The sequence below is a fragment of the Lineus longissimus genome, chromosome 13 (genome assembly GCF_910592395.1).
Source record: "Lineus longissimus chromosome 13, tnLinLong1.2, whole genome shotgun sequence".
In the NCBI taxonomy this organism is placed as follows: domain Eukaryota; kingdom Metazoa; phylum Nemertea; class Pilidiophora; order Heteronemertea; family Lineidae; genus Lineus; species Lineus longissimus.
The window spans coordinates 12152095-12173144 of NC_088320.1; the positions used below are offsets into that span (position 1 = coordinate 12152095).

The 21050-nt window shown below is 41.1% G+C and overlaps 1 long non-coding RNA gene across 2 annotated transcripts; it reads right to left on the minus strand.

Annotated features, from left to right (window-relative positions):
- Positions 1-9775: 9775 nt before the first annotated feature.
- On the minus strand, positions 9776-12923 carry LOC135498412 (uncharacterized). 2 transcript variants are annotated; one of them, XR_010449045.1, is made up of 4 exons: positions 12802-12923; positions 12063-12123; positions 11636-11711; positions 9776-11428 (listed from the first exon to the last, which is right to left on the minus strand). It is a non-coding gene; the product is annotated as an uncharacterized LOC135498412 (long non-coding RNA). The 2 variants fall into 2 exon arrangements; XR_010449046.1 differs by having other exon boundaries at positions 12700-12923.
- Positions 12924-21050: the final 8127 nt, after the last annotated feature.

The window sequence follows — 21050 nt, forward strand, 5'->3', positions numbered from 1 at the left end:
AGCGAGAAAAATCTCTAGCGCTCGCTGAATTGTACCTGCCCTTTTTGAAGCTTCTGAATTCTCTGAGAGTTTATCAAGCATCTGTAGGCGCGCGTCTATTTCTGATAAGGAAGGGAGAGCCTTACCACCGCAAATACTTGTATTCTGTAAGAGATTTAACAATCCTAATTACTTAATCAAAGGATAACCTGTACACATACAGAGGCCATTGCAAACCGAAGGGGTCGTCTATAAAACCAACTTTAGACGGCACTCTTACTACATTTTGATCTTCCAAATGGCCCAAAGAGAAACCGTCAATAGAGTATTGCTTCAACAGGGGAAAAGAGATAGCATGCTCTTGCGACATAACTACTACAATCGTGCATAAATGCACCTTCTGCTGTCGGAGCAACGATACTACCGGTAGAACTAATGATTGCGGAGGGAAAACGTACGGGTTTGCCTCCAAAGCAATGTCTTGGGCAAATACATTAATCCCCGCTGATTTTGGTGACGGACAAGGAGTAAAATGCTTTAAAGAGCTACCGCAGGATGCGCGCATGGCATTCGAATCTAGGGCCATGAGGTCCACCGAATGCGGGCCAAATTTTCCCTCTACTTGCGCCCAAGCCCATTCTGACAACATTACGTCATTTGGATCAATTGACCTGGATGGCTTATCTGCAGGGTTTTGGGCAGAAGGGATATAAGAGAGCTTGAGACAAATGTTGGACTGAAAGACGAACTGAAATATTTGCTTTATGATATCATTTAGGTTCGATGATTTAGAACCCTGGTTAGCCCACGCGCAGACTAAAGCCATGCTATCTGTGAGAACATCAATTCTGTGATCTTTGACAGACGGGCCTAAAGCCTGCAAGGAATGGAGGAGAGCACCCGCCTCCTTTAAGTGAATCGGGCGACGATCATTTGAGTCCCAGAAATCAGACGTAGAGATACCTTTGGCGTCACCCTGAGTAACTACAGCCGCGTATTTATAAAGGGAGGCATCCGTCGCAAACACTATTTGTTTATGAAACTCCGGGCGCCAGGGATGACAACTATTCCAATCATCCAAAAAACGCCAATGGAGGATCTCAGTTTTCAATTTTCCAGACATTGAAACCGGCTTACTATTCCTCAATGCGCGCGAGATTGCCGAGTTCACTTCCCTTGTATACAAACTTGCCGCCGGAACTGCTATCAGCATAGAGATGCATTTTCCCGCAAAACGTTGCAAAGTTTTGACATCTACTTCTTTAGAGGCGAGGATTTGCTCAAGAAGATCAATAAACTTTCTTTTCTTGTCTTCCGGCAAAATGTACGCCATTCTAATTGAATCAACTATAAAGCCTAGATGCCCAAGAAAGGTTGCCATGACAACATTTATTTTGCTGAGTGCAAATGTATAGCCAAGCCTAGTGAGGAGTTGCAGCAAGGCATACCTGACGTTTTCAATAGGAATAGAATGCTTAGACGAGGCAGCAATTGATTCTGCCGCCCAACGGTCGTCAATATACAGCGTATTCTTTATCCCAAAATGCCTCAAATAATGAGTCGCAACTATTCCAATAGACTGGTATACATACGCGGATTCCTTCCATCCAAAAGGAAGCGTGGTCGGGACCATTAGGTACCCCGCAAACTGGATTCCAAAATATGTTCTGCTTCCAGCAGTAAGAAAGACGTGATCATAACCAGATTTTTCATCTGTGGAGATCATCTTTGCCCCTTGGTCTACAAGCCTGAAAACATGGTTTAAAGTTTCCAGACTGAAAGAACAACTTTTCATCCATAAATTTAGGAAACGATCGTCATGACATAGGCGAGGCTTTGTTGGCTCTACCGTAAGAGGCATAATGATGCTTGGAAGCTGAACGTCCCCCACTTTACCAAGAAGCTGCAGAGAACCATTTTCTAATCTACGTGTTAATTCCTTTGATATGAACTCTCCAAACTTTGCACAACTCTTTGAATTTTTAAAGTAACGAGAGGGAGGCTTTTCAGAATGAAAATTCTCCCCTTTAAAGCTTCCGTTAAATGGCACCCAAAAATCGTTAATGTCCACACCATGTTCTATCCATTTTCTAACTTTTCCAACAGCGGGAACAGTCGGTTCTACAATCGAAATGATTTCATCCCATTCAACCATAAAATCATGCAACTGACCAGGTACGAAAAAATCCGGGTTTCTCAACGGCAAGGCAGCTATATCATATGATTCATCGCGTAGCATAATATCTTCAAATCGCGGGCAATTGTTGCGGGCCGGGAATTGAGCCTCTTGTCCCTCTACCGTCGTCCAAACTGGGGTTCGTGTATGGGAAGATATGGAAAGGGGATCAAAATCCACCTCATATTCCCAATCTGGGATAGCAAACCCCAAAATGGCCTGCAAAATGATACAAGCTCAACTTAGGATTTAGAAGGACAAAAGGCTCAACTCCCGACCCACGTGAAACCGAGGTTCCACTAGGACAGTTTATCCCGGGTCAAGAGAAGGAGCCTAGTTATTACCCAAATGCTTAACGGCCTTCATTTTATCGCAATCTCTAATGAAATGGTCATTTGAATTGCAGAAAAAGCATGCCATAGCGCCTCGACCTCCATACCCCCCACCACGACCTCTTGAGCGCCTTGCGTTTGAATATGAACCTCTGCCATAAGCACCTCTGTAAGAGTTACCCCCAAAAAGGGGGCCAAGGGCTTGGGAAATTGAGGCCAATGCCGATAGCTCCGGGTATAAATTTGTAAGCGGAGAAGGTGCAGAAACTCTAGGAGGGGGGGGGGGGATGGAGATCTCTTAAGCTTTGGCGGCGAAACGGCAGCGGTTTCCTTCAAACATTTACTTAAGGCTTTCGAAACTATATCTGCTTCACCTCCGCCAACAACGGTGAGCGCTAACTTAGCCAAATCTACTCTGCCTTGGTTTCTTTTTGCCTGACGGTATAGATCGTCGAAAATTGGCGCATCTTTGTCATTAACCGAGTTTGCCTCAGTAGCTAACTCATCAAGATACAAAAGAATCAAACTCTCATTGGGCTCGTCCTGAGAGGCCAGGGAACGCACCTTTTCCCTCGCCCTTGCTACTTCCGATCGGTTTTCAATTCTAGGCTTCTTAGGAGGTTGCGGACAAGCTGGGGCGCTTGCAGCACTCTCTTCTACTGTAAGTACCTCCGGTTTCTGAAAAAAGGAAAAGGCTAGTATTGAAACCCTTTTATACAAAGCTTGACCGAAACGAGAGAACTATCCTATACACTTAAGCAAACCATGCTGGAATCAAGACGTACATACAACCCAAAATATGCAAATGAAGTTTTCTCTGAGGAAACTGCAATTTTACTAGGGTGAGAAATGCAAGCGACACTCTCATGTTAGCATGAAGACTCCAATAGGTATAAAAACTTCAAACGTCATATAACGAACGAATAGATATTACGTTAAAAATAGCATTTACCTTTAAAACCTGAGCAGAAGGCTGACCGAACTCGTTTGCCACAATGCAGAAGCAGGCATAATGCTTCGAAGTCGGCTTCCCAACTCACGAGTTTGAGTATTGACACTGAATCCTCTCCAGTTATTGTCTTGAACTCCCTTGCTATCTCCGACGGGGAAAGCGCAGACAACGGCTCACCAGCGACGTGGGCGAACTCTTTTGGCGGGCATGCCGGATTCACTACCGCTAACTTTTTGATGAGGGGGAGAAAGTTTCTCCCCACCAAGGAGTGCCTTCTTTTCAACACCGTCGGCTGCACCATCTAATGATAGAAACATATAAACATAAATGAAGGTATAGCAGACAACAGCTTGCAACAATTCTGCAACGCTGCGCACAGGCACCGCTTTCTACCCCCCGACGTAAATTTCCAGAGACTTCACTCAACGCATACGTCAAAACGCCACTAACCCAAACCAGCATGCTGCCCCAGCCCGAAGGCTCGCAAGGCTATTGCCCCAGCCCGAAGGCTCGCAAGGCTATTGCCCCAGCCCGTAGGCTCGCAAGGCTATTGCCCCAGCCCGAAGGCTCCCAAGGCTGGCCCCAGCTCAAGGCTCGCAAGGCTACACACTGCCCCAGCACATAGGCTCGCATGGCAGAAAGACACATAGAGACATTCACAATATACATGCCACGAAAATACGAATAAAATCGGGAAAGACAAGAAAATATACAAATGGACAAATTGGACAACAAGAACCGACATAGGCATCGCCGACTAGACTAGAAACGAAATGCACAGGAAGATGCACAGCGCCTGCCTAAAATATAGGCCAAAAAGGCGTAGCCCGCTCAAACACCGAGCCTGCAGAAATCGGAATAATAGAGAATACGAGAGTCTTACCATGAATTGAAGGGGAAATACCAAGCGCAATGAGGCGCAAATGCCAAGTGCTCGAATAGGCCAGGGTCTGGTGCTTTTATACCTTCTTCGATAATAGAGTTCAATGAGGGTGTATACGAACCACTCCCCCTCGAGCCATTAACCTCTTTTCAACAACCAGTGTTAATGGTGCTGGAAAACCTGAATTACTACCTGGAATAATTATATTGTAAAAAATCGCACTCTTGGACGTAACTGGTCGCCTTGGATCGAATTCTGTTCATTTTAGTTACTCATATTCATTAAGACGTATGACTATAGATCTTTGCAGTTAGGGGTATACTCCGGCCACTAACTGTATTCCTTCTAGGCCAGCCAACGAATTCACCCTCCTTGTTTGGATAGAGAACAACATGAAAAAGCTGGCTGGAAAGGATACCAGTAACCTCATTTAGCCACTCCCACTAGTAATAAATTTGTTTTTGATTTTAACCACATTTTTTTCCTCGTTACCATGGTTACCGATTTCGTACATATTTAGAAACGTCCCATTCACCTCGTGTGTTTTACGAAATTGATCGTGTTTTTTGTCAGCTTCAACTATTAGGTAATTTTTCCCAAGGGAATAGGCTTTCGTTAGATTGATACCTGAACCATACGTCATTGAAGACGTCCATCTTTGTTTTGTCGCCGATGAGAGTTGTAAATGGGTTGATCCTATTAGTAGTAAGAGCATAAAGATTGTGTTTACTCGAAAAGTCCTGAGAGTAGATTCGGTGGTTTTGAATTTGAATTGGTACAGTAGTTTTTCTGTGATTTTATATGTGACAGTCAACAGTCAACCGGAGTGTTCAGGAAATTACAGTTCCGATGTTCTTCATGAATGCTTTGTATCATCTAATACGAAAAATAGCGCCTTTGGTTTGTTCTGCGGTTAGCTAGGAAAAAAAGAAAAAATGTGCTACCCAACAACTTCTTCTTCTCGAGCGTCTTGACATTGGATGTTTCATAGTGTGCCAGTTGTACAGGCCATGTTATTTTGCCGACTGACTCATGTTTTGACGCAGAGTCTAGGTCAGCTACCGTGTTGTAACAGTGTCCAGAAACACTGTTTGTTATATTTTTGGACTCTACCATTCTAGGCCTCAGAGCATACATTTTTGGATCAGACATGTGGTTAATATTTACGTGAGCCAAGCTGGTGTCAGTTAAGGTTAGCAAACCTGCGATTACTGCATTAAACGACAACATATTGTGTCGAACACGAGTGTATCATCCCATGCTAGCATTTTGTGATTGGTCCTTTCCGATGATCTGATGACACGTTTTACTCCCGAAGGGTAACATATGGGCACAAACTAGGAAACGTGGCTTTTTCTCTTCGACCATCCTAGCAATGGACGCATATCAGGGACGCGGGTAATTTCTACGGTAATCCATAATTTCCGATTATTCCTCAGCTACATGTATGTGAGGCTGAAGGCTAAATTGTCTATAGCCAGGCATGAAAATCATGTTCCCCCGTTCCTGATATGGCCTCATAGCCAAGGTAGGTCATATCCCGCCTGCGCTTCTATCCACTAATTAGGCCTATTGGGTTGTTCTATATTCTATCAAGTTAATCCCCCTCTCTGTAAAATTATCCGGACAAAATCATGAAACATATATCCAGAAGTATTAAGGTAGCAGGAAGGGTTGGGCGTTTGTGGTTTCTGAGTCTGAGGGGGTTGGTGTCTGTTGACTGTGCTTTAAGAGAGACTAGGCATGGCGCCAGTCTCTCTTAAAGCACAGTCAACAGGCATTTGGTCTCAGTATTTGGGTTTTGATTGCCATGACTGTACCCCTGTAAAAGTCAGAGGAGGAGAAGTTTGGAATGATGAAAGAAGAAGAAATGTTATTATTGAGGAAAGCAAAATTTATTATGAGACTAGAAGGCAGTGTCCTGACTTGATTATTTTGAAAATGGCGGTCTGAACACATTAAAAGATGGAACATGGCATTTTATCGACTTTGAAGTGTTCCGCAGTTAAAGGGAGACTATAGGCAGCAGCTAGGTAGGCAAGATAAAGTCATACAAATTTGCCAATAGGGGTCAGTCATATCTCTAGGCATGGCGCCAGTCTCTCTTAAAGCACAGTCAACAGGCATTTGGTCTTAGTATTTGGGTAAGTACAGAATCAAGGCAGCTCAGAGAGCAATGATTGAACGATGCTGTGGACAAGTCCAAGGATACTGCATCAGTCACGACCAACTTCTCATCAGAAAGCGTCACCACCAGCATATTCAATGTTCAGTTCCAACCTGTACCAGTCCAATGCACACCTGTCATGGTCAGCAGTGGTCAGCTTAGCGCGATATGGAACATTCTTCCGAAACTCAAGCGAGGGAAGTCTGCTCATTAGCCTATCTTGCGCACTGCTCCTTCTTGTCAAACATCGTAGTGAAATCGTGGTACAGTGGGGCGTCCTCGAGGATTGCAGCTGGTCGGACAGACGTGAGGTGGAATGTGGGCGCCTGCACTTCTTCGTTGATGTGCGATGGCAGATAGCACAGTTGTTGCGCTGCATGACAGCTGAAAGTGAATGTGATATCATAGAACTGAGGCGTTTGCAATGAGACTATAGGTGAAGTAGAAGCAAGGAGTAAAATGGGCCATCTTCCAGTGACTAATATACAGAGTAAGGGCACTGGGTGTTGTTAGATTCAGCATTGAATGTATTCCTCGTACAAGCGTGAATAGTGTGGACATACAGTGAGAGGTGAGAGACCCCTATTGACTACTTCTTGTAACTTTATCTTGGATATTATATTAGTATTGAACTTCTAGCCATGGAATATGAAGAAATTGAAGTTGTAGGCATGGAATATGAAAAATTATTCAACGGTGAAAGACAATAGGGCCGTTTAGACGACGCGAAAAAATCCGGATGCGTCCCGAATCCGGATTAATTTTTCGTCGTGTAAACGCAAAAAGATCCGGATCAATGTGGTTGCATCCGGACTAAAAAGGTACCATCGCCTTGGGTGGTTTTAATCCGGATTCATCCAGATTCGATCCGAATGCGGTCTTTTCGCCTGTCGTCTAAACGGCCCTATTATTCCATGAGGCTTTGCCGTGATCGCAAAGGACGCGACGCGATTGGTTCATATGCTAATGAGGTATGATAATGATAATTACCTCTATAATGCTACTTGGATAGCGACTGTGTCGTTGATTGCAACAGTGGTCTATGTCAATGTGTGCCTGTAATGTCAATGAAGTATGATGAGGTGATGACGATAGTGCAATTATTAAATATTGGCAAGAGATCATACTACAACATAGGTCTTGTTTTTGACAGATGACTGTGCGACATTCCCATTGGGTCTTGTTAGAGTCAGCGCTGCATGTATTCCTTGTACAAGCTTGAATAGTTGTGACGGACTTTGAGGGGTGAGAGACCCCTATCGGCTACTTCGGCTAACTTTATCTTGCCTACCTAGCTGCTAGCAATAGTGCCCCTTTATCAGGACTGAAACCCACTGTGCGGGGCTAAGAAATTACCTTTATAATCCTAGTTGGATAACCACTGTGTAGATGATTTGAAGAGTGCTCTGTGGATGTGTGCCTGTAATGTCAATGAAAGTATGATGAGGTGATGACGATAGTGGAATGACGAAATATTGGAAAGAGATCTATGCCTAGAAGAACATATGTCCTGTTTTGACTAGGTGGCGCATTTTAGAATCAGCAGTGAGCATTGTGTGTAACATGGTGGAGGCAGCGGAGATAATAACTGTGTCGAAAGTATTGTTATAGGGCCTTCCCTAGGCCCATGGGGTTAAATTTACAATCCACGATTGAAAAGACGTAGTTTGATCGCATTCAACTATAAATCCATTGAACAGTTGTGCTCCTTTATTCAACCGATGACCTTTTGTTGGGCCATGATCGGGGATTGTAAACTGTAAATGTATTATGGACTGGGAGACGGGGGAAACACAAGTGAAATAGACCAAAACAAGTGATTTTGGGGCTTTGGTTTAGACGCATGCCCCACATGCGCCATGCGGGATTATACGGTTCATGTGAACTTGTTGACATCTACATGATCTAGTGCTGTTATTGGTCATGGTACATGGTAGGCCTAATCATCATGGCTATATGTTTCAGGAAAAGCTCGGAGTAAAATGAACTGCCGATGAATAATGATGTTGTTCATGTTTACCATGTTTACTAGTACATAGCCATAGGGTATGCACTGGCCAGTGCACTTTCTGCACGTCGTCATGGTCATGTACGTGATACACCTTGCATATTTTGTTTTTTGAATGCGCATGCTTTTTTGGGCAAAATCACTTGTACCAACACTAATGAATAATGTCTTCTTATCCCTATGACTCCATACACAGTGAGGGCATTGTCCCATTCCCATCAAATGGTAACTTATTGTACCGTATTAGGGTGGAAGTTGGGGAGCAGATACCTACCGTTGCACGCCTGTCATAATCAGCAGTGATGAGCTTAGCGCGATATGGAACATTCTTCAGACACTCAAGCGATCGAGGGAAGTCTGCTCATTAGCATATCTCGCGCACTGCTCCTTCTTGTCAAACATCGTAGTGAAATCGTAATGGAAAACGTCTGGCTTTGCGCCAGACGTTGAGACTAATAAGTGAAGAACTAATAGGTAAAGAACTTCTACTTGCGCGAGACTGCTCTGATAAAATTATCATTGCAGAGACTACGATGACGTACACATATATTTTTTACAATCAAAAATGCCCTCAAAAGACGACATGGAATGATTATTTTATTGATATTTCCTACTATATACCTTCCAATTATCACTTTATACAAATAGATCGGCGTTAGGTCGCATGCTTTTCTTTCCTGGTGACACTATAAAGCAAAACAAGCCTATCGGCGTCTGATTCACAATGTGGTTTGTGAGGAGTGTCATAGTCGTCAACAGTGTAGCTTACGTATTTCGAAGACCAGTGGAATTGGCGGCGTCAAATTATTAGTGAAATTTATAATTTACAAATTACAAATCGTTTATTGAAACCGTGTAAAAAGTTACATTTTACATAAGATGAAAGTACAATGACCATAAGCATGATGAAGTAAATAACTGGTGTGACATTGTTGTGGATTTGGTGGTGTGCAGCTGGAGGAGTGGACAACGTCACAACCAGGGTTCCTACATTATATACAGTGGAACCTCCGTTAGAAGACACCTCTCTATTAAAGACAACCTTTCCAATAAGGACACTAGTTTTGGTCCCAAATTGGTTGTTTCCATTCAATTTTGACTTCTCTAATCAGTCTTTGGGTGTTCCGAATGCTTGACACATTTCGAACATGTTTTGGTTGGAAACAACCCTACAGTCTTACACTTATGGCTGAATGAATGACAGTGCATTTTCGTGTGAGCTCGGTGACGAAATGCTGCGACACTATTCGTCACCAACATGCTTGATTGGTGGTGCCATCTGCACAAAGGACGATGAATTAAATAACTGATGTGACATTGTCGCTGCATTTGCAGGTGTCCACATCGAGGAGGAGATGATGTCACTACATGTACCAGGGTTTGTACTTTCATATACAGTGGACCTACTTTTTGTGGACACCTTTCTATTGAGGACAACCTCTTTAATAAGGACAGTAGTTTTTGGTTCCAAATTGGTTGTTTCCATTCAACTCGACTTCTCAGTTTAGGACACCTCTCTGTTAAAACAGCACTTTTCAGTCCCTGGGGCATTTCTGGAAATTTCATGCTATAGAGCAATTGGTTCAGCTAAGTGACAAGAACAGTACTATAAGACGGTTTTAAAAAGTTGAAAATTATTTATTTAAATGACATATGAATGGTTCAGCAGTAATTGGCAGTGTGCATTATGTAATGAAATATGATTTACATAATATAACATTTTTGTGACAAATAGTACAGATGATGGATAAATCGATACAGTGGATAGCTGTTAGAATATGCCATACATGCAATAGCATTTGTTTTTATTGAGATTTTGCGAGAACCAAGTGGTATTTTGACAAGATAATAGAAAGCCAATAACACTACAAGAACATGACTTCAATACATTGACATTGTAGTACTTGGTATACTAAAAATATTCAAAGATGGGTATCTTGAGTTAAAGTACAAGATGTATGAATGAAGGAGGCACTCGGGTAAGAAATGGTGTCGCTAATGAAAGATTAGAACAGTCCGTCTCAACCTGCCAAGCTCAGAGCGACATGCGCCTGGTTTTGCTGTGACGGGTCACATATACAAAGTTTACATAAAACAAGATTTGTATGTTTATTTAGGAGGAGTACAAAAGTTGTATATAAAATGCCGACTTCATAATGATTTATAGGACACAAAATTTGACATGACAGCATTTTATAAAATATGAATAATATATTATGAGAATAGTTTTGTAGCACCAATGATTTGAAAATACTGAATTTATTTATTGCATGAATAGAACACAAAAAACAGGATGATTACATGATTGTCACATGCGTGAAATATATTGTCATGGATGGGCATTGGGAACAAAAAGAATTGCTGTTATCAGCTGCATTGGTAGCGATTGCTTTAGCTGATTTTCAGAAACTGACAGGAATGAGAATGTTGATATAGTGTTGAAAAAATATTTTTATGACATACATTGCATTCAAATAACACTAAGAAGTAGACGAGTACTAATTTCGCACACTTGAAAATATATGGACATTGACTGTCACTGGTAGTGGTAGTAGAGTAATTACATGCCATCAGCAGCACTAATTCAGACAGTTTTCGCTGTGCTTCAGTAACTGACTGGAATGACTAAGTTTGATTGTGCTGAAATGATACATAATAACGTACATTGCATAAACAAAATGATTACAAGATTTGTACTGTCTTGAAATATATGGACAGGGACAGTCACTGGAAGTTTGACATGCCATCAGTTGCATTGCTCCCGACAGTTTTCACTGTGCTTCAGTAACTGACTGGAATGACTAAGTTTGATTGTTCTGTATTTGCCTCCATTTGGATTTTGTGAACAAAAGTTACTAACCTTGTGTAACTGAAGTGTCGAATTCGCCTTGGTCGAAATGATAATACAGTAAATAAATCTATTGAATGTTGCTGAAAAGAAAACATTTACTACGTTAGAAGCCATGTACATGATAACACCACCACCACCATTATCAATATCATCACAAGTCAACTGGGGAATATGTGTGATATTTGTTCAAAACTTGCGTATATGGTATTTGCAGGTCTATTGTATTGTAACATATTTTTCACTTTCAAAATTAACTTTTTTACTCGAAATTATGAATCAATACTAACCGTAAGAAGTGTATGAAATTACAGAAGGCCTTCGTCGAAAAATGTAATGTACTTGTACTCATTCGTGTCATTAAACCTGAAAGCAGCACAGCATAACAGTGAAATTACCGTGACATCAATGGATGTCAAACTAACGTAGTGACGTAAATTTGAATTCGAAGTGCACAATTTCACAATTAAGGTTTTGAACACATTGAGAACTGAAAAACTTCATACAAATGCTTTCACACCAATGATATGATTGTGGCGCTCCTGATGAGGTATCGCCCTCTGCTAAGCAGCTTTGGTCGTAACTAGGGTAAATGTTTTTTTCAAGTGATATGAGCGATGCAATACCTTAGTTACCACCAGCGCCACGTAGCAGTCAATGAAGTTGTGCTGGTACCCCATTAACGTCATGCTTCAAATTTGAAGAAATTGATATTACCTTCATCAAGTATGTAATATTACACCAGGCCTTTGTCGAAAATGTAGATCTCGAAGTCTAACTGTAATGAAAGAAAACATCAATGTGACAATATGGTCTACTATGTATGAGGGGGAGAACGGGTATTTTCGGGACACTGGGATGGGCCGAAAATAACTGTCGGGATTCGGGATACGATAGACAAGACACCCTTATTTTGGCGGGATTCGAGACAAGCCGTGTTTTGCGTCACGATTCGGCTAAAATTGCGTATTGGGAAACGGGATAAGCCTTTTTTCCTAACGGGACGTCGAAACAGTTACCCCCCCTTCCCCGTTCCCACCCTCATGACATGTAGCATTGTTTGTAGGCCTATCAGTATTGTTACTCACAATCTATTTTTTTGTAATTGATACTGCTAGTATCAATGTGAAATATGCCACACGTTGGGAGCATGCAAGGCCTAGTACAATACACCATCATCACAATCAAATATTTCAATAATACACTGTCAACGAGAGTGAATGTTCAACCATCAATCACGTGCATTGTAGTGTACATCCCCCATCCCATGACGGCTTGCGCCCCGCTGACACGACGAGCACATGGCTGAGCCAATCCATCGCCTATACACTACTTTACAAAAATCGACACCTACTGAAACTTTCACTAATTATTCTCGGAAATGTACTTTATCGTTACATTAATAAATGCACATTCGAATTTCAAAACTACCACTTATTTTTGCCGTGAAACTGACCTGAGTTATCGAAACACCGTTACTGCGAAAAGAGGAAGAAGCAGGTCCGCATTTATCGAAATATTGCTAAATATAATTGTCAAAATGTCGACCAAATTACCAATTAAATCACAATAAACTTATCAAATGTTCACTCATGCCTTTGGCTGAAAAAATACTGATTTTTCAATCATTCTCAATTTTACAAATCACCAATCACAAAAAGAAATAATGATGCAATTACCCAAACTAGATGAGATTTGACCACTGGTATAATTCCGCCATCTTGGATATCGGCATCGTCACCACCACTTCAAATTCTAAAGTCTTATTCAGGCCTAATATGTGTCACCTGCTGTGGTAAAATGGCTTGTTTTATCAATAAATAACAAAATATGATCTTTGTAAATAAAATCGGAGATCTTCTGGTGTGTTTTTATGTGAATTTATTACGAACTATCAATGCAGCGCAGGGCAGCCATCGTGTTCTCATGCGTAGTGGCGATGCGATAGCCATCCGCGGCACTGCTTTTCAAGATGGTGGCAATTGCCCAGTGCTAGAGGCATTAAGGAAAATTGAGAGCAGGCCCCTAATGAATGAACTCTCAACGATATCGATATATTTTCGTAATTCCAGCACAACTGTTCAACAATGAACGTCCACCGACAATCCCACTTAACGAATATTAATATCAATTCATATCATGTATCTTAAAACGCTTTTATTTCATTTTAAAAAGAGTTATCGAGTGAACGATGACCTCCTACCGTACCCTCGAAATAAACAGCCAAAATGACCACAAAAACACCTTTTTAGAAAAAAACAGCGATTTTTACGAAATAAATGTCATCAGAGACGAAACTAGACACTAATTTAGCTAGGTATGCACAGTAATAGTACCTGAAGTGATCGATTTCAAGGAGAAAATACACTGAAAACAACTTTTCAGGAACAGAAATAAGATCACATTGTGAATAATAGTTGCAACCCCGTAAATGCGCTATAAGTCCAATAATAAGTGACGGTGACCCGTTATAAATGTTTCGCCAGCTTCGCTTTTTTGCCGCTACGCGGCGCGTTGGGCCCTTGCGTCGAGTATTTTAGTTGGTTCTTTCGGTATCTCTCTGCTGAGCGACCGCAGTCCCTCTTGCATCGAAACTGTGAGTCAAGATCTCACCTCTGGGTAGGCAAACTTACGTTAAACTGGGTATCGGCTGATGGTTTTATTCTACTGTATTTAGAACCAACATCCAATATCTGGCGATCCGTAATAGTGTACTCGTGTACTCGCTGCATCAGGAAACTGCTGCAATCTTACACACATGTCAATCTACACTTCTCACACTTGACACAAGAATATTTTGATAGCATGGCAAACACCAACAAGATACCTTCTCTAAGTGCATGGCCAATCCTCGCTGTAACCATGATAGTTTAAATGAAGTTGTCAATTGAAGTTCAATCAGGAGAAAACATTTTATTGATTCCGTGTCAAAACGTTCTAAATTTGGTGACCAACAACATGTTGCCAATTTCTGTCAGCATTTGTTATATTCGACAATATACTCGATCGTTATACAAATTTCCATAATTCTGTGTTAATTGATATCCCGGAGCACACTTCTTCTGAAAATTATAAACATATTGTAATATTCTAAAGTGGTCTGATTATCGTTTAAAATGGTTAAGCTGGTTTGGACAAGCCTCCCGTTTGTGGCCAAATACTTTTTAGCAGAAGTTCATCAAATATACCACTAGAATGAAAGAGAAGGGTTTAAATAGCCATTTTGTAAAACAACATTTAAGTTACAGGCGCATATCCGGGGACGTGGTTGGGGGGGGGGGGGGGGGGGGCTCGGTGCAGATAATGTATTGATAGGCAATTCTAAAAAATCCTCAATTAAAATGGTTGATAATTTACTCGAGAATAACTAGCAGTTGTTAAAGAACAGTTGATGACAACACAGTAGAAGATAAGTATGTCATTCGAATACAGTGTCATGTACGGCATCATTGCCAAGATGTTGGCATCTACAATCTTGTCTGGCACGATCGATGCCATCAATTAGTAGGATATTCTGTACCTTTCCGGCCATTTCAGTTCGAAACAAAAACATGGACCATTCCCTTTGACCATTGTTGCATAAAGCGGTTGTTGTTGCGAAAAGTGGCTGACTCAGAAATGTGACGCTATTGCCGCCCTAAAGGGAAATGATTGGGCGGCCAGATCACCTCAACTACAGTCTATGGTATTTTACCATCACCAGATTCAAAGAAAATTACATTGGGAAAGAGAAAACGGCGGAATGATCAGGTTTTTCAATTGTTCATTCCGAGTGAGGCCTTCGGATGTGACAACAATACGCAAACTGCATTGAGAACGATTAATTAGTAAACAATGGGATAACATCATAGGTTGCAGGACTGGCATTTATCAATACATGTTCATGCATGTGAAATTATGATGATGTTGCAAATTATTTGAACGTTTCAAGTCTCTTTCTGAATTACTTTACAATCGAAATGATTGTAGTTTTGGCGGGCAATCATCACTTCATACATCAAACATCGGTTTTGCACAAATATTCCGATCAGTTCTTGTAGTTCTCCACTCACCAAAACTACAGCATCTAGTGAGAGACAAGCGGGAGGGAGTTTACTGAAGGTGGCCTCTTGGTCCAACACGGGATGTTTTCAAGTTGTCATTGGTTCAATATGCGTGGGCAATTCTTATTAGTACCTTTCACACACTGAGGCACGAATGTAGGTAAAAAAAGGTACGGTAAAAAAGGTACCAGTTAAAAAGGTATCGGTAAAAAAGGTACAGGTAAAAAGGTACTAGGTAAAAAAGGCATAAGTATAGTGTCTTTATTGTCAATGCTATAAATTAGCGACGGGTTAGCAGTTTTGTCGGGGGTTACTTTCGTCGAGGCACCGGCACATACGCCAGGTTGTTCCAACTTTAAACAACGCCCACAACAAATCGCGTCAAAATTGACTTGGTACACTATGATGGACCATCATAGACACTATGATGGAATATACGGGTAAACTTGGCCAATTTATTTTTATTTTCCATAAGTTTGAATAATGCCACTCTAATGTGTTTATGCTTTTGATACATCGTTTCTTGCCTATTTTGAGGGTCTCACTTTCAGTTAGCAAAATCGAGTGGGTATTATAGCAAAACCGTATATACAGTCAGTAAGTAACCATTTTTCTGCAATTTATGATGAGAGATGAGAGTTAAGCCACCGAAATTCTACTAGAAATGGAAGATTTTCCTCGAAACAAAACCAGTACATTGTATTCAACTCTTGAGTAGCAAGAAATTGGGATTCCCAAAACACCAGTGTGTCACTGGTAGAGATGAAACACCCATCCCTGGGCCAATGGTCCCGATCGTTTTCTTTTTTCACTGGTAGTGGAAACAACCTTCCGTGTGATCCTAGCCTCAATTGTCTTTCTCCCTGGTATAATAGTGGAAACAACCTCCCGTGGCCCTGGCATCTTTTTCTCTATCAGTATTATAAGTGGTAGAACACTCCAAGTACAACGCGTAATATTCACAACACTTTGTCAAAATATGAAAAATAGTTTTTTTGAACCTAACTTACCACTCTGGAACGAATTCCAAGAGTGTTCATGGCTTATTCACCTTTTATGAAACTCTTTTGCTATAGATCTTCGCGACTAAAGGTATATGCTGGCCCCTATTCCCCCTTGGCCAGCTAACGAATTCACCAGCTTTGGTTGGAAGGATAGCATATGACGTGTCATGTTTGGCGGTGAAGGACATCAGCCACCTCATTTGGCCACTCCCGCTACTAATTAATTTGTTCTTAGTTTTAACGAGATCATTGTCTACGTGAACGATTTCGTACACACTCAGAAACTTTCCATGCAAAAATTGTCTTTTATCAAATATTTCGATTCTATTGTCAGATTTAACTATAAGGTATTTGTTTCCAAATAGATAGGCTTCGTTATATTTATACATGAGCCATAAGTCATTGAAAACCTCCATCTTTGTTTTGTCATCAATGAGAGTTTTGCATCGGATTGTAAAAGGTCTGAAGGTAAACGAATAAATGCATTCTCTATCACACTGGATATTTTTGAGTTCAACACTCCTTTCGTACAACTCTGCCTTTTGACGCTGTCCTGCTGAACCCAAGTTCTTTACATGTTTAAGCTTGAAGAAAAGTCCACAGTCTTTTATCTTGAACCAGTGTAGAAATGACAGTGAGACAGCGATGGGTCCGTTCGTCTTGCTGTTGCCATATCTTCGTTTCATCGCATAAGTTAGCTCTAAGAAAACATTTTCTCCGCATGTCGCCACTCTTAACCACCGAAAACGTTTACGCCCACTCACAAGACGCGTCTTAAATTCATTATAAGGGATTTGTAGTTTCCGTATGTTACCTTCAAGTTCAAATATGGTGATTTTGACAGTCGTCCGTTCCGACACAAACCAGTGAGCTCCTGTATTACTTATTCCTAAAAAACTATTCCTATACTCACCACATATAAGGATTAGCTGTTTTACAGTGAAATGCCTTATCAGTATATAAGAAGACATTGTCTTGTTCAGGCGATAGACATACACATTTCGAGGCGTTGAGAAGATCATATCGACAGGAGCGGCCATCGCGACTACCTGGAGTCCCTGGTGGTAATAAACTCTAGCACTACGCACTGGAAACTCTCCTTTAATTGTGATATCCTGCTTCAAGTGATATAAATGCTGAATCACAGAGAACAACATCTTTAGTGAGAGCTGCAGCCGATATGTTTAGCTGAGTCGTTCGTTTGCTGCCCAAACATTATTTGCTTGCCGGTGCCACTCGGATATTGACGCAAACCTCAATTTATCTTGGTATTGCCTCAACCATCAAAGACAGAGAAAAATCAGTGACCCATTGTTCGGAACAAACCCAACTCCCGAGCCATTGCTCGTTAAGATTCGGAAAATCAGTCATTGATTCTCCGGGGGAGTCAGCTTAACATCACAAATTCTGAGAGAGCATCCTCGGTAACCTATGTTAAAATGGTATTCTGTACGGTCTTCTGAAAGGTACTACCACAGCACATTCGAAATTGGGCTGCCAGGACAGTTTGCCGCCGGCGGATATTTGAGCACATAAAACCTGTGCTCAAAGAGTTCACTTGCTGCCGGTAAAATGCAGGATCTCACACAAGGCGTTTCTCTTGGCATACAAGGTTTTAAACGGACCTCCACCAAAGTATTTCGATGGGATACTACGACCAGAGAACAATTCACAGCACACACGATCTTCAAACATTGTCCAACTTTTTGCTGCCGCGCAACGGTCTCCCCAACATGTGAAACTCTCTCCAAACAATTTCAGGACGACTTTGGTAGGGTAGCGGCTTTATCAGGTTTTGGAAAGGCGAAAAATAAATATTACTTTCTTATTACTATCATCGAAGAAGGGAGAAATAGGGGAAAGGGGGGAGGAAAAATGATTTTATGACTTTCCTGAGTCATTTCAATGTCTAGATGTGTTTCGAGGCCACTAAAGCCAAGTTGCTCTTTCAAGTGCTTATCCATAAATAACCTATTTTCGGACAAGGTTGTCTCATCTTTTTATTTAAGAGGGTGATATTTTCTGATATTCGTATCTCAGCCCATCATCAAGAGATCCTCATGCATCAGACATCATTTTAAAGAATAAGCCAGTACCAATAGCTCAATTTCAGGAATTTCTCCCTACAGCCTCAATTTGGCAGAGTGGGTCACATATCTCAATATCATAGTGACACAGAGACAAAATAAAGACCTTCTATCCGTTAATTTAACCATAACCCGCGTATGAGGCATAAATTTAGGCGGTAAGATCTGGTCTACTAAATGACTTTCAATTTAAAAAAAGGGTTGGTTCTGGGTCCTCAATATCTGAATTGTTTGTAACGGGAAAGCCATTCTGAGCGGTCAAGGTGTCACTAGAGACAGGGACAAAGGCACAATCAGGAAGACATTTCTGAATTCCTCAGGCAGGGACTTTCAAAGGGATCAGGGCCATGGAGAATCGGAGGATATGACTCAGGAAGATGTAGACTCTACTGTTCCACAAAGGACAGACACTTTTATGTGATTATATATTTTAATGTCAACACTTGACTTCAACTATTTACGACTATTTACAACTACACAAATACAGTGACACAACATGGAACTCTTTAAACACAGCAATCAGCTCTTGGTCTGATTAAAACACTCCCAAAACAATCTCATATTTACAGTAAATGGTTGATAGAAGGATATCGACTCATGTTGATATCTTCGCCGTCTATAAGACGGACCATGAGTTCAATTAACTCGTCCAAAAACTCAACTAGATCTTCTAGTTCTATAAAAGTGCCAATGATGATGATATCATCTGGATATATGTGCACACTTGGTGCATTCAGGGGAACCGAAGGTTCTGGCATCTTTAGAATTGATTGTTTACCTCCCCAGAAATACCGATAGATTAGATAGGATTGCTCAAATATAACCCTCTGGGTTTAGGAGCTGACTCAAGTCAATTTGGAATTGGTACACCAAAAAGATCAAAGCTACTGCCTTTGTTTTGCCTATAGATTAATCAAAGTACATTCATCCTCATGGATAACCAGTGCTGCTATTAGCAAGCTACACAATGCATAAACATGTGCGTGAGGAATCTGACAGAATGTAAGACAGTACTAACCTGACTTAAATGATAATTCTCAGTGTACTAGTAAGAGTTCTACTAGGAGAACCGCTAGTTGGCTAATTGGGCCTGGTGTGCAGGCAATCTCATTGTTTTGGGGCTTACATGAGCTTTTATACCCCCTACGGGGTCCTCCCACGGGCTATCCCGTCCCCAGATTAATTACGATTCTTGAAAGATGCTCAATGTTTTGAAAGATGCACCAACTTTAGGCACAATTTGTGACCACACTTCAAAATCCAGAGCTTTGAAATCGACATCCCCAGATGCTATAAACATAGTTTTACCACTTGAAACATTTTAAAACACTTTTATGCTCAAAATATCCTGCTTTTGAACCACTTTAAAACTTACATCACGCGGAAAACAAGGGTCCAGCTTCCAAACAAATTGATGAGAATGACGTCATCAAACATGGCGGACAAGTTTACAAAAGTCCGAAATTGCACCCGTAAAAACACTTATTACAAATACACAGTTACTTATAAACTTACCAGGAAGCTCTAGATAAATTGGTCCTAAGGAGACAAAAGTCCCTCCAAAGTTTGATGATCTAACACCACACAGTTTTGTGTAAAATTGTCTTCAAACACGAAAATCTGCTCCGGTAAAAATCTTCTAGGTACACATAAACTGCTCACTCGGAGAACGAGTACTGACGGCACAGCGGTTGTATGTACAATGCGGACTCAAACCGGTCCCAAGATGAACGAAGAAGCTAAAGGTTAATTTTGTTACATTTTAATGGAAAAAAATTGGAGTGGTTCCATCTCAACTACTCACAATGTGTCAAAAATAGAATTAAGCGTAAGAGGTTGCTACATGCACTTAACTCATTTTTGACGAAATTTTCGCTTCGGCGACTCATGGTTCTCACCGCCTCAATTGCTGATGCTTTTGTGTTGTTCCTAAAGTAAAGTTCAATCGGGGTTGATCGACTTCCCAGGATTGTAGCTGACACGAGGTCGAGTTACAGTTTGTAACCGCCGCCGTATACGTACAGACGCACACAGCCACGACGAGTAACATCACAATATGGCTTCGGATCTAGTATACTGCAAGCCATACATGCCATAATCACATTGAAACCTTAGACATTAGATATTACGAGTATTTGCTATGGAAATGTGCTAACTCTATGTGTTAGTGTTAAAGCAATGTCATGCAAGTTAATTCCGGGTGAACACTAGAATAAAAAAACTGTTAATTTTGAATTAACCTTTGGTTGTCCCAGAACTTTGCAAAGTGATCTAATCTCATGGTTAACAGCGGGCTTATTCTTGTTAATAGTGTTAACCCAGAGTTTACCCAAAGATTTACGTGGTCATTGATAGGACACAAACTAACAGTTAATCTTTAACCTTTTTGCCCGGAGAAAGCGTTTGAAAGTTGTCACAGATTCGATGTTGCGCCCAGATTGACGCTGCAACCAGTGATGACACAACTGACGGGTTTCTGCACTTCACGTTTAATATAGGAACTAAAATAGAATAAACAGGAAACATACTAAGTAACTGGTAGAAATTTAACTATGAACAAGTAAACACACC